We start from the raw sequence: 14,467 nt of genomic DNA, 5'->3' as shown, positions 1-14,467 counted from the left end.
TTTTGGCCAGGAATCAGATTTTTTGGCACTTTGCACAGACTTTTGTCATGTATAATTCCTCGTGTAAAATTTTTAAAATTTTGGTCACTGTTTCCGGAGCTGAAACAGTCATAGACTTCTTACACCACTAAAAAACACGTTAAAGAGAATCAAAACGCTACTGCCCAAATAAAAAAATAGTGACGGAAACGTGTTTTGAAACGTAGATAGACAAGATATCTAGATAATCAACGCACTAATAGTTTTTACCCCACCCGTCTAGAGCGCCCTCTAGTCGCGTAGTCTCGTTATTTAATAGCCAGACCTCGTATCCTTTCTTTCTCTACTGTATATTATAAATACTACACATTCGAAGAATAACGTAATGAATTAAATCTGAATATAAAGTTGAATTTACAATAATTAAGCACAATTTTTTTTTAAAACCTTCCTATAGTCGGGCCAGTGAAATTTTCTTCGTCTTTGCCCCATTTTAGTAGGTGTAGACAAACATCGGATCGCCCCTTAAATCGAGCACAAGATTTTAATCATTTGACTACTGCAACCGGCTAAAATCTGCCAATAGTCCCGTTCTAATTATTTCTATAAGTTATAGATAAAATAATAACTAGCAGTGAAAATTAAATTCATTTAATATTTATCAAACTCCAGAGACTACTTTCGAAACCAGCCGTTTATTTCGTGATTCTGTTTAAACAGTTATTAAAATTTTTATTAAAAAAATAACCTTGTGAGGGACCAATGAATAATTCAGTATACCGTTACGTCGTTTTCTTGTTGCCATGTGGCAGAAATGGCAAAAACGATATAAATAAAAATGTTAGTTTATCTCAAGTAAATATGATAATTCTCATGATTCCAGTGCATTTTACCGAATTCGTTAATGTGGTGGTGGTAGTGAATGCAACTTACCATTACTATAACGGATGACGTAGAAACGTTGGCGATCGTTCCCGCGAAATGCACATTACATGCAACTTGTAAAGTGCACTCGTATTCGACGTCAGCGCATTCGGTTGCATTCAATTAACAGGATAGCAGGAGATGTGAACTCAAAATGTTCAACAGAGTTGCCGAATTGATCTCAAATACAAAATATATCAGAAAATTATATTTATTTATCCCTTGAATATAAAAAACAATGTTTTAAATTTCAATTATGTCCCTTGTTGATTTCTTTAAAATCATCAGATATGTCTAATACTCACATGGAAATTGTAGTTCTAAAATATTTGAGTTTTGTGATGCTCAAAACTAGAAACCTTTAAATATATGAATAGAGTCATTTTGAAATTCAACGTAAGTAGATTCTATTCTACAAACAAAAATTCCAAAAAAATTAGTGTGTTTCTATAAAAACAAAACAAATTTTAAATCCGCTTATGACAAAGTAATTTCGGGTTTATAGTATAAAATAAAACACTATTTTGATAAAGAATAGTTTTTATTCAATTATATATTTTGTATTTTGCTCAATGACCTTTTGCAATCAATCTTTTAGCTTCATGATTCCGCGATCATAAAATTTCCGGTCCTTATCAGTAAAAAATGATGCGATTAAAGATCATCGTCATTTGTGAAAGTTTGACCATTCAAAGAATTCTGCAAACTTCGAAATAAATGGTAATCAGATGGTACCAGATCAGGGCTATATGGGGGATGTGGCATCACTTCCCAGCCAAGCTCCAAAGAAAAGCCGAAAATGTGTGAGGTTTCGCATTATCATGGTGGAGCAATAAACCTTTTCGATTTGACAATTCAGGCTGTTTTTCTATGATTGCTTCATCCAGTTTTATTAATTGTTGACAGTAAACATCAGAATTGATCGTTTGATTATATGGAAGCAGCTCAAAAAACACAACAACTTTATAATCTCGCCAAAATATTACTTTATCACTTTTTCGTTTTATTGAATTTATAAAATGAGTCTAAGCTAATTGCAGGTATGTATCTAAATGAATTTAGGTGACAAATTGATGGAACTTACGACGTTTGTTCAATGTTTATGAGAATTTTGATCTTGCTAGTTAATTACACATTTTATAAACTGTACCTTGAGGAACATTTTGAGATGAGAAATCGAATTGTGGTCATGAATACAGTTGATAATTTTTTATTATTGTTTTTTGCTCATTGGGTGTTTTTGTAGTTCTGTAAGACACTTGAATTTCCTTTCAATACTAATCAAACATTTAAAAAGAAAAATAATACAAGCTAAAGATGGTACTCCATAAAGGGTAGTTTTCATTTTTCATCAATTACTTATCAATGTTTTAGTGACTTAAACTAATTCAATTGAGACTTGTTACTTTTTTGTTTGCGGAAATATTGTCTATTTCTCATAAATTGAATTATAATGCCATACAAACTTTGCTATTTAAAAATTTTGAAATGTATATCGGAAACTACTGGGTCATGAGAGTTTATCTTTTTAGGTAAAATATTTTCATTTGACTTATAGCTGTAACGGAACTTTTCTTTCCTCTAAATAGAACACTCTTTTTTTACTGCTATTTTCGATTTTACGGTATATTTTAATATAATAATACCTGCAGCTTCCTGAATTTTTGGACATTTTCCAAAAAATGTGTAACAGGTGCATATAAATTGATGCCAAATTCATCTCCTTCCGAAACTACATGCTAAACATGGAGGTCTGAGGAAACAAATTACGAGATAAATAATATAATAGGATGAGGTTTCAGATTTTTTGAGGTCCCACAACAATTCAATTAAGATGTGATCGAGATAAGGAAGAAGTCGGTAAATATTGAATTTAATGAGTAGGCCAGCCTTCAAGAATAAATAAAATTTTTAGGTAATATGCAAAGTTTGATGCTTAACTATCATTTTAACTCAACTCTCATGGTAAAAGCAAATCAGTTATAATTAGACTTAGCATTGGGAAGGTTGCTTCTTTGGAACAGAATAGCCCACCAGGTCTCATTTATACATATATTAAAAAGACACGTTTTAAAAAAGATTATGACGAAAGATTTCCAAAATCGAGTATGAACGAATTTTCACTTATGTTAACGATATATTGACCAACGCCTATAGAGCAGATCATGAAATGAAGATGTACGACGAATAAGAGATAAGTAAACCCGGCTTCAGAGAGAATACAAACCAAACAATTGCACTGGTATGGTCAGATGGTCGAAGAAAGAATCTTTGATGTATTAAGACCCTCAAGTACCTAGAAGATTATGAGGGTTTTCGTATTTGGAATGTGGCTTAATTCAACATCAAAATGTAATATTTGTCGAGTTTTTAAGTTGTGTTATTTCTTGTAAAATCATTAAATTCGTAGATTTCAAATTTCATTATTCATTTAGTTTTGAAATCTATGAATTTAATGTTTTTACAATGAATATCACAATTCAAAACCACCGAAAATCTTAATTAATTTTTTCCAAGACGATGAATACATAAGTATTCGAAAGTTCGGAATATATTGAAGTTAGTACACTTTGGTGTTTAATTTTGACAAATCTTTTTTAGGTTTAAGTCAATTCAAATAATTTTAAAATTGTAATTTGGACATTTTAATGACGTTTCTTTATACCTTTTTAAAATTAAAAGTAATTATAATGTGAAACATACAGAATTAAAAATAAAAATTATTTTTATATTTAAAAACATTTTTTTTTTGGTTAAAAACTTTATGTTGATATTAGGGGCTCATTTGTCCTCTGAAATTCGATGCTTTTGTTTGAGACCCGAGGTTTTTTATAGGATTTTGATCATTTTCAAGTCAAAAATTGTTAAAGTATAATAATATATTTAAATTTTAATTAAATTACTTTCACATCAGTAAAAATTTCAAAACTACGTGTGAAAATATTGTTTTTTAATTTTTCTAATTGGATAAACGAAAAATTTTGATAAAATTTGCCACCCTTTGAAATCTGACAAACACAACGCCGAAAACAAAATTCACGTATACTTTTGCGCCCCTGAAATCGATATTTGAAGGGAAAGTTAGAAAACAATGATATCAAGGAAAAACAAATAATAAAAAAAATTGATAAAAATTATCCGTCGAGTTTCTGGTATATCAATCCTACTATCAACATATTTAGAGATATTATTTTTTCAATTAAATATTATACTCTAATTCATCTGAATAGAATAGTTGTGTCTCCGATCAATCTCGCAATTATAAATTTTGTAAAGTTGGCAACGTTGGACGCAGTGCATTCACCGATTAACATACATTGTTATTTATGCAATTTGCAATATGGATTCCATTCTCGGTCTCATATTAAGAGTGATTTAAAGCGTTCTGATAACAACCTTTTTTTTTCCGTCAAGTGACTTGTGTGCAGTTTGATAAAAATATTATCTGTGAATAATACAGTGCAACAGAATCTATTTTAAACGTGAAGTGGCTGCCATGTTGAATAGTTGTTGCGCAAAATCAACTTTTTTTAAAAATATTTATTCTATTATTGGATGATGCATGTCGAAATTTATTTTTTCAAAATCACTCGAGTACAGAGATTGAACTATAATACAAGTTGTTGGTTTAAATTGAGTATGATATCAATTAAATTATTTATACCTATAATGACGAACAAGGTACTACATTTTCCAGCGATACCACTAAAAATATGTTAACAAGGTAATTTGATAATATTATGAAAGTATCCACATGCATGATATTGGCATTTGTATTTCGTATTTTATTCTGATATTCATGATCTATTGATTCATATAAATTCGGAAATTGTTAATTTCAAGTAATACGTCGAAACGTCAAATTTTCATCTGTTTTTTTTTAACTAATTTTCTCTGAAAAGAGACCTAAGACAAAATGTATATTGAAATCATTATTAAGATAAAGGGGTGGAGGTAGGATGATTATTAGTTAATTGATAAGAGAATAAGTTAATAACTGTTTTTTAAGCCTTAATGCCCGCGCGGGCCATATTGCGTACTTTATGCCCGCAGGAAGTAACGAAATTTACTCAGTTTACTGTATCTTTGCTTACAATAAAGACATACTTACAACTAATAATATAAATTCACCTACTTATATCAAATATAATTTTCAATATATGAATTGAAGTTAAATATGGATATTACTGCTTACCTAAACTCATCAGTTTCGATGTAGCACCACAAAGCAATTATGATGAAAATGTTTGGTATCGTTGACAATTACGAACTCTATACAGTCAAACTAGTATTTTTCCGAACTTATATAAATTATTATTAAATAATATCTCATAATTTACGTTACAAATGTTTGTTATTAAATGCAGATATAATACTGCACAATGAGCAAAATATAATAAACAAATAGACAAATGGAAACATTGTATCAAAATTAAGGGACAATGCAACTAAAATTGTAACTTGAACTATATATATTTTTTCAAATTATTCATCATATCTCAAAAAGAATATGCTGTTTAGAAGACAATTTAATATGCTTTAATGTGAGTATAAATTTATGATATGCCACAAAAGCTGCCCAAACGCTTTAATCGAAAATGGACTTGGTCAGTAGAAACCATTTTCATATCTTCAAGGGTATTCTCGTAAAAAAAATGATTTATAAGGGGTCGCCAACGGTCAAATTTTTTTCAAAAAAATGCATACTCGAAAAGTATACTAAAATTTTACGTAGATTTCAAAAATGTATTAATAAACAGGGTTCCATTTAAAATAACAAAGTTACGGTCGACTTCCGGTTCTACCGTCCGTCTTTGAAAATATTTTAGTTAAAAAGATCGTATCCGAAAACCCAAACGTAGAAATTTTCATAAGTATTTTGCCACATACGGATAGTTTTAATTCGTCGAGGGACAACCTGTATATATATCACTAATTTAGAGTAGTGTGTAATTTGTTTGAATTTATTATTATTAAAGATTCTGTAACTTATATTGTGTGAGAATTACAAATAAGATAATGAAAAGCAGCTCTTTCGAAAATTGAATTTTTTCTTTTTTGTTTTCAAAGTTCAATAATTTGATTTCGTATCCTCTCACAAAGATCTGATTCGCGAATTCACTCGACACTTTAATATATATCCCTCCTCTATCGTTACATACAATCTTCGAAATTAATCGAAAAAGTGCATTAAGTCTTTTTCTTTAACAACTTCAACATACTCAGATCTTTTTCCTTTTAATAAAGATTTGACTTAGAGTTTTATGATGTCTTGATTTTACATTAAATATTTTTCTATAGTTGAAAACTATATGTCTTTTATTCTATCTATGACTGTTTTCTTTCATATACATCTTTGTTACTTCAATGATAAAATTTGTTTTCAATTTTGGTCCATATTCATTTATATTTTCTAGTTTAATTTGATGTTCGGATTTCTATAACTATTTTTTGATTTAGTATTAGAATTTTTCATTTCTAGACTTCTCAATGCAACTTTTATCAATTCTGTACACATCTAGGGAATAGTGAAACGATAATTTCATCATGCCGATCGAGACGTTTCTGCTTACGTCCCAAATAAAAAAATAGTAAGAAAACAAAACACGTGTCAAAAATTATTCAAAATGATACAAACTTGATAATGAATAGTTTACAAAGGACATTTGCATAATGAAATTAATCTTCGAGGACAAATTAATGTCAGTTTAGACTGTGGAATATAACACGACGATAACCTTTTGGAATTTAGATTGATTGTAAATATAAACATACATATTTTTTGGGAATTTCACCTACATTTAATATATTTTGAGATATTCGACCCAATTTTATTACGACTAAAAACAGTAATTGTCATCCGTTCCATGATTATGTTTGTATGTATGTAATAAAAAATATTAGGGAAGTATATGGGCATATACAGGATAGATACAAAACTGAAAAATATTTTAGGTATGTCTAGTTAAAAATTTTCGTAACAACATCCGTATTCAAGAAAAAGGGCGTTGCAGAAAAATAATTTTTTTAAGATTTTGCCTCAACTACTATCAACATTGTATTTAAATTTTATACGAATATGTTTCGGAAGCTGATACATCTAATCAATTTGTTTTCATGTTTTACTCTCATAGAGAGCTCTAGTTACACGGTTCTTACCAAGTAGTATTGAACTCAAATTATGTACGGTTTTCGGTATATTTCGATAAAACGGATACATTAAAAAAATAGGACTGAGGGCTTTCGTTTCTTCTAACGTTTCATAAAAATCGAATCTAGCATAGGATCTTTTTTATCAAAGTTAAATAAGTATGGGCACTGAATTATCGGGAAGCCTTAGTATGAATCAAACAAAAATTTCTACGTACTTATAATCATTTAACTTTGAATTTTACATGGTAATGGCATTTTCTTTGAGTTTGCCATTAGAAAACTATCATTCATTGATAGTTATGACGTTGAGTTGAATTATATTTCTGATTAAATGTTAAATTAGATATTGTTGATCAACATGTACTCGAATTTTGAATACACAGACATATTATTAACCTTAAACGGGTGTTTAGGAAAGAGAAAAAAGTTTCCTCGAACAAACTTACCAGATAAAAATACATTTAGGTCAATTGAACGATGTTGTCGACAAACTGATAATCCTAGAGACAGAATCACCCTGTAGAATTATGTCCTGAGATAGCAGCAGAGTATCACAGCTCATAAAAAATGAATGGAGGGAATTTATACAAGGCTACCAGCAGATAAATGAGAGAATATGCATTGATTGAAGAAACAAACCAAACACAGAAAGAACTTTTCCTGTTTGACACTATTTGGGAAAAGGAGATATCCTGTTAAATAGATCATGAAGAAAATGAAGATGAAAACGTAATAGGAGGATTTGGAGAAAATGAAGATCAAAAAACAATGAAAATACAATATATCGAGAACATGAATTGATAATAACGAAGAGGAAAAGGAAAGAGCCTAGTGGAGCTTAAAATCAATAATTGAATCAATCGTAGTAAAGAAAAGTAATAAAACCTTATCACATGATATAAGAGTTTACAGCTTGGAAGAATCGGGCAAGTAATTATCGTCTAGTCTTTGAGAAGCGCTAAGATGGTATACCCAAAAAACAACTAAGGAAGCTATGGTAGAACCGAACATTAAAGAGAAATTGATTGATATAAAAGAAACATGATAAAAAAATACCAAAGTACAATCAGAAATAGGCAACTTCAGGGCAGGAGAACTAAGATAAGTATGTGCTCACATTGTTGAGATATAGATTGTACAGGAAATATTCACAGATGATTAAGTTTCCGATTTAGTTTTCCCACACTGTATAATTCGTACATTAACATAGTATAAAAATACAAATTCTGAAAGACAGGTTCAATGGCTTGAAGAATAAATAAAAGGGACGCAAATTTTAGATTTTTATTTTTGAAAAAAACATATAAGTCAAATGAATCACAACACATATCAATCAATTATAAAACACTATGTCAAGGAATAGTTATTTATGTATCAAGACATTAAAGTAAAACTTTTTGTCATGAGTCCGGAGACTTTCAACTAACCAGACTGCGTTGTTGATATTGAAATGATACCAATCCACGATGAATTTTTGGATAGTTATTTATTATCTAAAAATCAGGTCGCGTCCACCTAACCTAACCTAATCTGACTTAACCTGACCTAACCTAACCTTATGTAACCTAACCCAATCTAACATAACCATTAGGATAATTAACGATAGGAATTATAAATTGGTTATATTTTTGTTAATAATATGCTAATGTCGTTTAAATACATATTTAAAAAGATTTGGGATATTACAAATTTTGCGAGTGTTTGTATTATTAAAGTTATTGTGTGATGTATTGTGATCCTAACCACAGAGATGAAAGTACAGCGAATCATCAGGGACCAAATAAGGAGTGAAGACATAAGAGAAGAATTGTGCATACAAGATGTGGTGGAGGGATCACGTAGAAAGAATGTCAGAAGATAGGTGGGCTAAAACTCAGAGACCGAACACACAGAGACCACCAAAGAGGTGGTACGAGAGCTGGAGCTCAGCTTCTCAAGAAGATACAAGAAGAAGGCCAAACGTACAGGATTGAACAAGACCTGGTCCTATTGAAGGAGGAAGAAGAAGATAGAGCCTTAGTCTATCTTTGAGCGAATAAGTGCTTTATATGTGTTTTTCGTTGTTGAAGCACTGAGATAAAAATTATGGTGCGTTTCTTCACGAAAGCGATGTGGCAATTGTTTTGCACATCAATTGAGAGTTTTATACAAACACCTCTCTTTCGCCAAAAATTTGATATCATCACAGTGCGAGCTGACACATGCATATACAATGTGCTTTAAAGAGAAACATTTCATTAAATGTGTCTACGTTTTGAAGGTATGTCATAAACAGTTTCATTTTATTATTACACTCTTAGGAAGCATTGTCAATAAGTTAGTCTCAAACGATCTTGGATTTGAGCCAAGGCCTACTTTGTAACGATTGTAATTAATTTTCATAAGGTTAGAAGATCATAATTTAGAAATATTCTGATTTCTAACGGATGTAAAAAAATTTGCGGTGCGCCGTTTATCCAATAAAACGTGGGTAGAATCGAAATCCTTCAATAAAACTTTAGTATACGCTAATTAAACTGTTTGGTAAAATTATAAACACTTTGGATTATTTTTGGAAGCAGAAATTTTCTTTTTAATCCAATTTTATATTTGAAAAAGTGAAAATAAAATTCATTATTCAGAAAAACATGTGACTTCTCATCGGTATGCAATATTTTCTCTACGCATTCATAAGCGTATCAAAAAGGAATTTATATATAGAGACGTCTTTAAAGCTTTTGTTCATTCGATATTCTATACAAACTTTGCGGTATATTTTCAAACAAATCAAATACCACTCGTAAAACAACACGACAACTTTACACCAACACTCATACTTTCAATGTCTGACGCATATTTCGATAATCAAATTATCATCTTCAGAGACTGAAGGTAAGTTAAAAACTATCAGTTTTCCCACCTCAAGCGAAAAATTATTCTAGTGGAAAAATTCACATTTATCCCTTAAATACTAAATACTAGGCAATAGAGTGGACTATGGACGTTTAACAATTCGAATCCTACCAAATAAATTCAACTATTTATTATGTGACTGATACTCACTATGTTATCTGATCCTGCAAATTCCCTTAATAATGATATTGAGATCTAAATCACTCTAGTTGGAGCAATTATTATAGGGGCGCTTCAATATGTTTGTCCATGTCAGTTTTTAGCATGAGTTTAAACATTATAGGTTTAAATGTGACTTAATGTTAAGCACAGGATTTACTCCTCTTGAAAATGGAGTAAATCTTCAGATATTTTCATTCACCAAACATCATAATCACAAAAATTAGTGTATTTAAAGTGAAATCGCATTCATTTCTACACGTAATATTTATTTTTGATTCAAAGGTTTCTTTATTCAAACAAATAGAAACATTACTTACTCAACGTAAAATATGCGAGTGACGAAAGCAAAAACGCGAGCAACGAAATTTATTCAATCCGTGACGTAAATGATTTAGAATTATTATGAAATTGGTGACTAAAAAATTCGAATTTTTCGCAAAGTTTTTCAATGACTGCAGCATGCTTTTTAGTTTATAAATTTCATTACATATGAATCTAAATTTATTTTTGTTACGATATTAGTATCTCAAATTTTATGTCATGTGTTCTGATCACATGAATGTTTTAACTCAACAAGCGTGTTTTTTTGTTGTATCGATGATTTACTACTAATCAGTAATTTGTGAGATCCATTGACGTACTTTGGAAGTATGGATATGGAAATAACTTTAATTAAGAAATTTTATCTTGTACCGCGATAAGTCGAAACATCAAGATTTTATCATCATTTTTTAAACAAAATTCAAATGAAGACAATCTTAAATATATCAGTATTTCTATAAAACGTCATTTTGATTATCGAATTTTGGAACCCAAGAATTTAACGTTATAAATATTCAAATTGACGCTTGACATAAATTCTAGTTGCTACTGAAATCGTTGTTATGAATTTTTATTGGTTAGATGATGAATAATCCAGTAGTAATCATGAATATTGCACTCTATTATGTTTGCTATCTCCAAAAATAACCAACAATTCCTTGAAGAAAAGATGAAATAATAAATTGGCTTCAAAAAATATCTTGGTCAACTCCTCTAAATCAGAATTACTGATGTTGTTAAAGCAATATCTCCCGAGAGTCCTTGATATAGAATCTTTATACTTTGAGATGTATTAGATTCGAATGCTCCCCTTCAGTATACTCCCCTCCCCTCGCCACACATCTTTCCATACTTTTTTTCCATTGATCGAAGTCTTCTTTGGTAAGTGCCTTAAGGAGCTCTGCCGTTTTTTGCTTTACCGCTTCCATCGACTCAAATCGGGTCCGTTTCAAAGCAGATTTTTTTCTATTTTTTCTAAATTTTCAAGAAAATCTGAGCAGACCAGTTGACGCAAAAGCTTTTGGTCAGGAATCATATTTTTTGGCACCAACTTTGCACTGACTTTTGTCGTGTGTAATTCTTCGTATAAAATTTTTCTACCCGTTTCTTTATCGGTGTTTACAGCCTTGGCAATCATCCGAATGCTCTTTCGACGATCTGCACGCACAATTTAGTTGATTTTAGTCACTGTTTCCGGAGATGAAACAGTCACAGGGTGACCTGGTCGCTGGTCATCTTCAGTGCTCTCTCGGCCCTCACTAAAGTGCTTACACCACTCAAAAACCTCGCTCACGATGTAGAGAATTGTACGTATAGACCTCTTGCAACAATTTATAGAACTCAGTAGGAGTTTTTTCAAATTTAACGAGAAATTTGAGATTGATACGTTGCTTTACGTTCGTTTCAAATCACTACTGGACACATACTATAATAGTGACGGAAACCCTTCTACGGCGCCCTCTAGGCGCGCAGTCTCGAATTTTTCAATTGATAACTTTGTGATGTTTTCAATGGCAGAATTTATCAGAAATTTAACTCTACTGCAGTCTGTCCTATAAAGACATGTCTATGGGCTCAAGATCAAAATGGTCAACAGTGGAATTGACAAAGGGACAATTCTGAATTCTGGAGAATGGAAAAACCTTGTGGCAAGTTGTATTTAGTTTTTATTGCAAATCAAAGCTCAATCCTCTTTTTTTTACAGAAGATTCACGTTTTTCTGTAGACTATAAACTATAAAATATGTACACTGTATCGATTTGTCACAGAATCTTTTTTGCTAATATATTTATTCCCACCACTGTATTTTATCGATTTGTTGACACTTAATTCTTGAGCTAGTCTCCTAATAACCAAATTTGACGTTAATCAGATCATCGACACAGAAATCAGAGGGAAAATCAACTTTTACTGTATTATTAAACGTAAGAGCTACAGATATCACAAAAAAAATATAGTTGAAAAAAACTACTAAAACACCCGCTTTCAAATCACACGAAACTAAAAAGTTAAAAGCAATTTCCAAAATAATTAATAATAAATCGAAAATTCTAGTATTATTGTGAAAAAATCGTGGGATGCTTTGCTCCATATTTCTCGTAAATTGAGTGCCCTACGCTTTTTTCACAATAATACTAGAATTTATCATTCATTATTATCTCAAGTTTTTTAATTGATACCACCCTCGAATAATGACTTGGCTGCTTATATACCTACATGTCGTAGAAACTTGCATCGAGACATCACGGTGTAGTTGGTAAGGTTATACTTAATTTCCAACACGGAGATCGGAGGTTCGAATCTTCCGTCAAACTAAACTTGAATTTGTCTTAATTAATTGAAATTAATATAATTGTATTAAAAAATGGAAAATCCTTTTTTATTTTCAATATATTATTTCCAGAAACGCAGGAAGTTTGAAGGTCCTTAATGAAAAGTATGTAGAAATAGTACATTATCTTAAATTGTTATTAGCAGAATTATTTTTGTATGTAGGTAGACGAAATACTTTTAAAAAAATTCTCAACAGATTCTTGAAGGTAATTGTATGAAATATGTAATTATATGTCTTCTTAATGTACCAAAATATATTACTACACATGAATCAGTAATATACGATCCAGTTGAATTGTATCGTGAAAAATAATTAATTATCCTTGACGATGTGCCATTTGTTTTGCCGGTTGGAATCCTTATCTGAATGTTCCAATTGACACTTGTCCGGATTCATTTAATGAATACCAGAGCTGAAAAGTGAGCGAGACATTAACGGAGATCACTATAAATAACTATCGAAAATAAATGTACCGTTAGTATATTTTCGACACACCACCACGTTATTTGCCCACTAATTACTTCCTCTGTCTTCTCGAACTTATTCAACTTGATGTAGGTTTGAGAAAACGTATTCTCCGATAGATCAATCGGAATTTTATTGTGATTTGTTAACGAACGGAGATTTATGTTCTATTTTAAATCGTTGGAGATTATTCAAAATCTAGCAAGGAGAAGTAATTTTAAAACTAAAGCTTCGATAAACAGAGTAGGTATTGAATTTCTGATGGAAACATGGAAACAATATTGACGAGTATACATTATAAATTTTTAAAATAAGTTAACCACAAACATTTGCGTTATGAGAAAATTTGGCCAAATACGTAAATTGGATATGGCTTTTTTTCCGGATTTCTTCGAACATTTCTGGTGAACAAATGCTGTTATACCATTCAAAATTGACCATTCTTTGTTGCTCTAATTGAATAGTAGCTATATGTCTGAAAACTCAGAAGAAACAGACGACCATTTGCTTCGAAGTGCTTCGTGCGAGATCAACTTTTGTTGGATTTGGCTCGTCTTGAAAGACCCATACAGTCGATTTTATTTAGTTACAAATTCATTCTTTTTGACTGCCAATTGTTCATGAAATATTGAATATATGCGAGTGGAAATAATGCCCAAGTTTACTTCAATCTCACGGTATATCACATGACTATCTTGTAATATCAATTTACCCACAGCATCGATGTTTCCTAACGAAAATTTTCGAGATTCAATACCATTCATAGACCAAGATGAATGTTTCAAGTGTCTGTAAAAAACTCAAATATCACTCTTATGACAGCATATTAAAAATGTCAAACTTTATGATGATGACAATGACAGATTTGACATATTCGTATCAGTGTTACAATCTCTCAACAATCAAGTGGCAACCCTGTATTTCATTGATTCGAATAAAAAAAAATTCTATTCATTTCTGATCAAATGAAAACTATTCTTATGTGTTCAATCCGTTTATAGTGATGGATTTGTTAACTTGTTTGTCGTTTCTCTTCTATTTTTAAGTGCATGTGTTGTAGTTTTTTCTTCCATTATATTTGTCTGTCTCGTGTTTCAACAGTGATCATATTTCATCATTTTTTCTCTTTATGGAAAACATTCAAATGCTTCCAGTCTCATACAACGAAATTAGATGTGTCAGCATCATAGGTTTCTTTTATTACTTCATTTATCTCTTATCTTCTGTTCCTTCTTC

At 30.7% G+C, this 14,467-nt stretch overlaps 1 protein-coding gene across 4 annotated transcripts in view; it reads right to left on the bottom strand.

Annotated features, from left to right (window-relative positions):
- LOC130452691 (hepatic leukemia factor) overlaps positions 1–14,467 on the bottom strand; it is a 134,326-nt gene that overhangs the window by 97,654 nt on the left and 22,205 nt on the right. Inside the window, exon 1 of one of the 4 annotated variants that reach the window (XM_056792093.1) lies at positions 5,099–5,193. The exons of 1 other annotated variant lie outside the window; for it this stretch is intronic. The gene's annotated coding sequence lies outside the window, so the exon portion shown is untranslated. Of the gene's footprint in view, positions 1–912; positions 1,378–5,098; positions 5,194–14,467 lie in introns of those variants that run through there. 2 more of the 4 variants (XM_056792094.1, XM_056792098.1) reach the window with 2 other exon arrangements.

This window comes from Diorhabda sublineata, chromosome 2 (genome assembly GCF_026230105.1).
Source record: "Diorhabda sublineata isolate icDioSubl1.1 chromosome 2, icDioSubl1.1, whole genome shotgun sequence".
Lineage (NCBI taxonomy): Eukaryota > Metazoa > Arthropoda > Insecta > Coleoptera > Chrysomelidae > Diorhabda > Diorhabda sublineata.
This window is presented reverse-complemented; position numbering and strand designations above follow the sequence as displayed.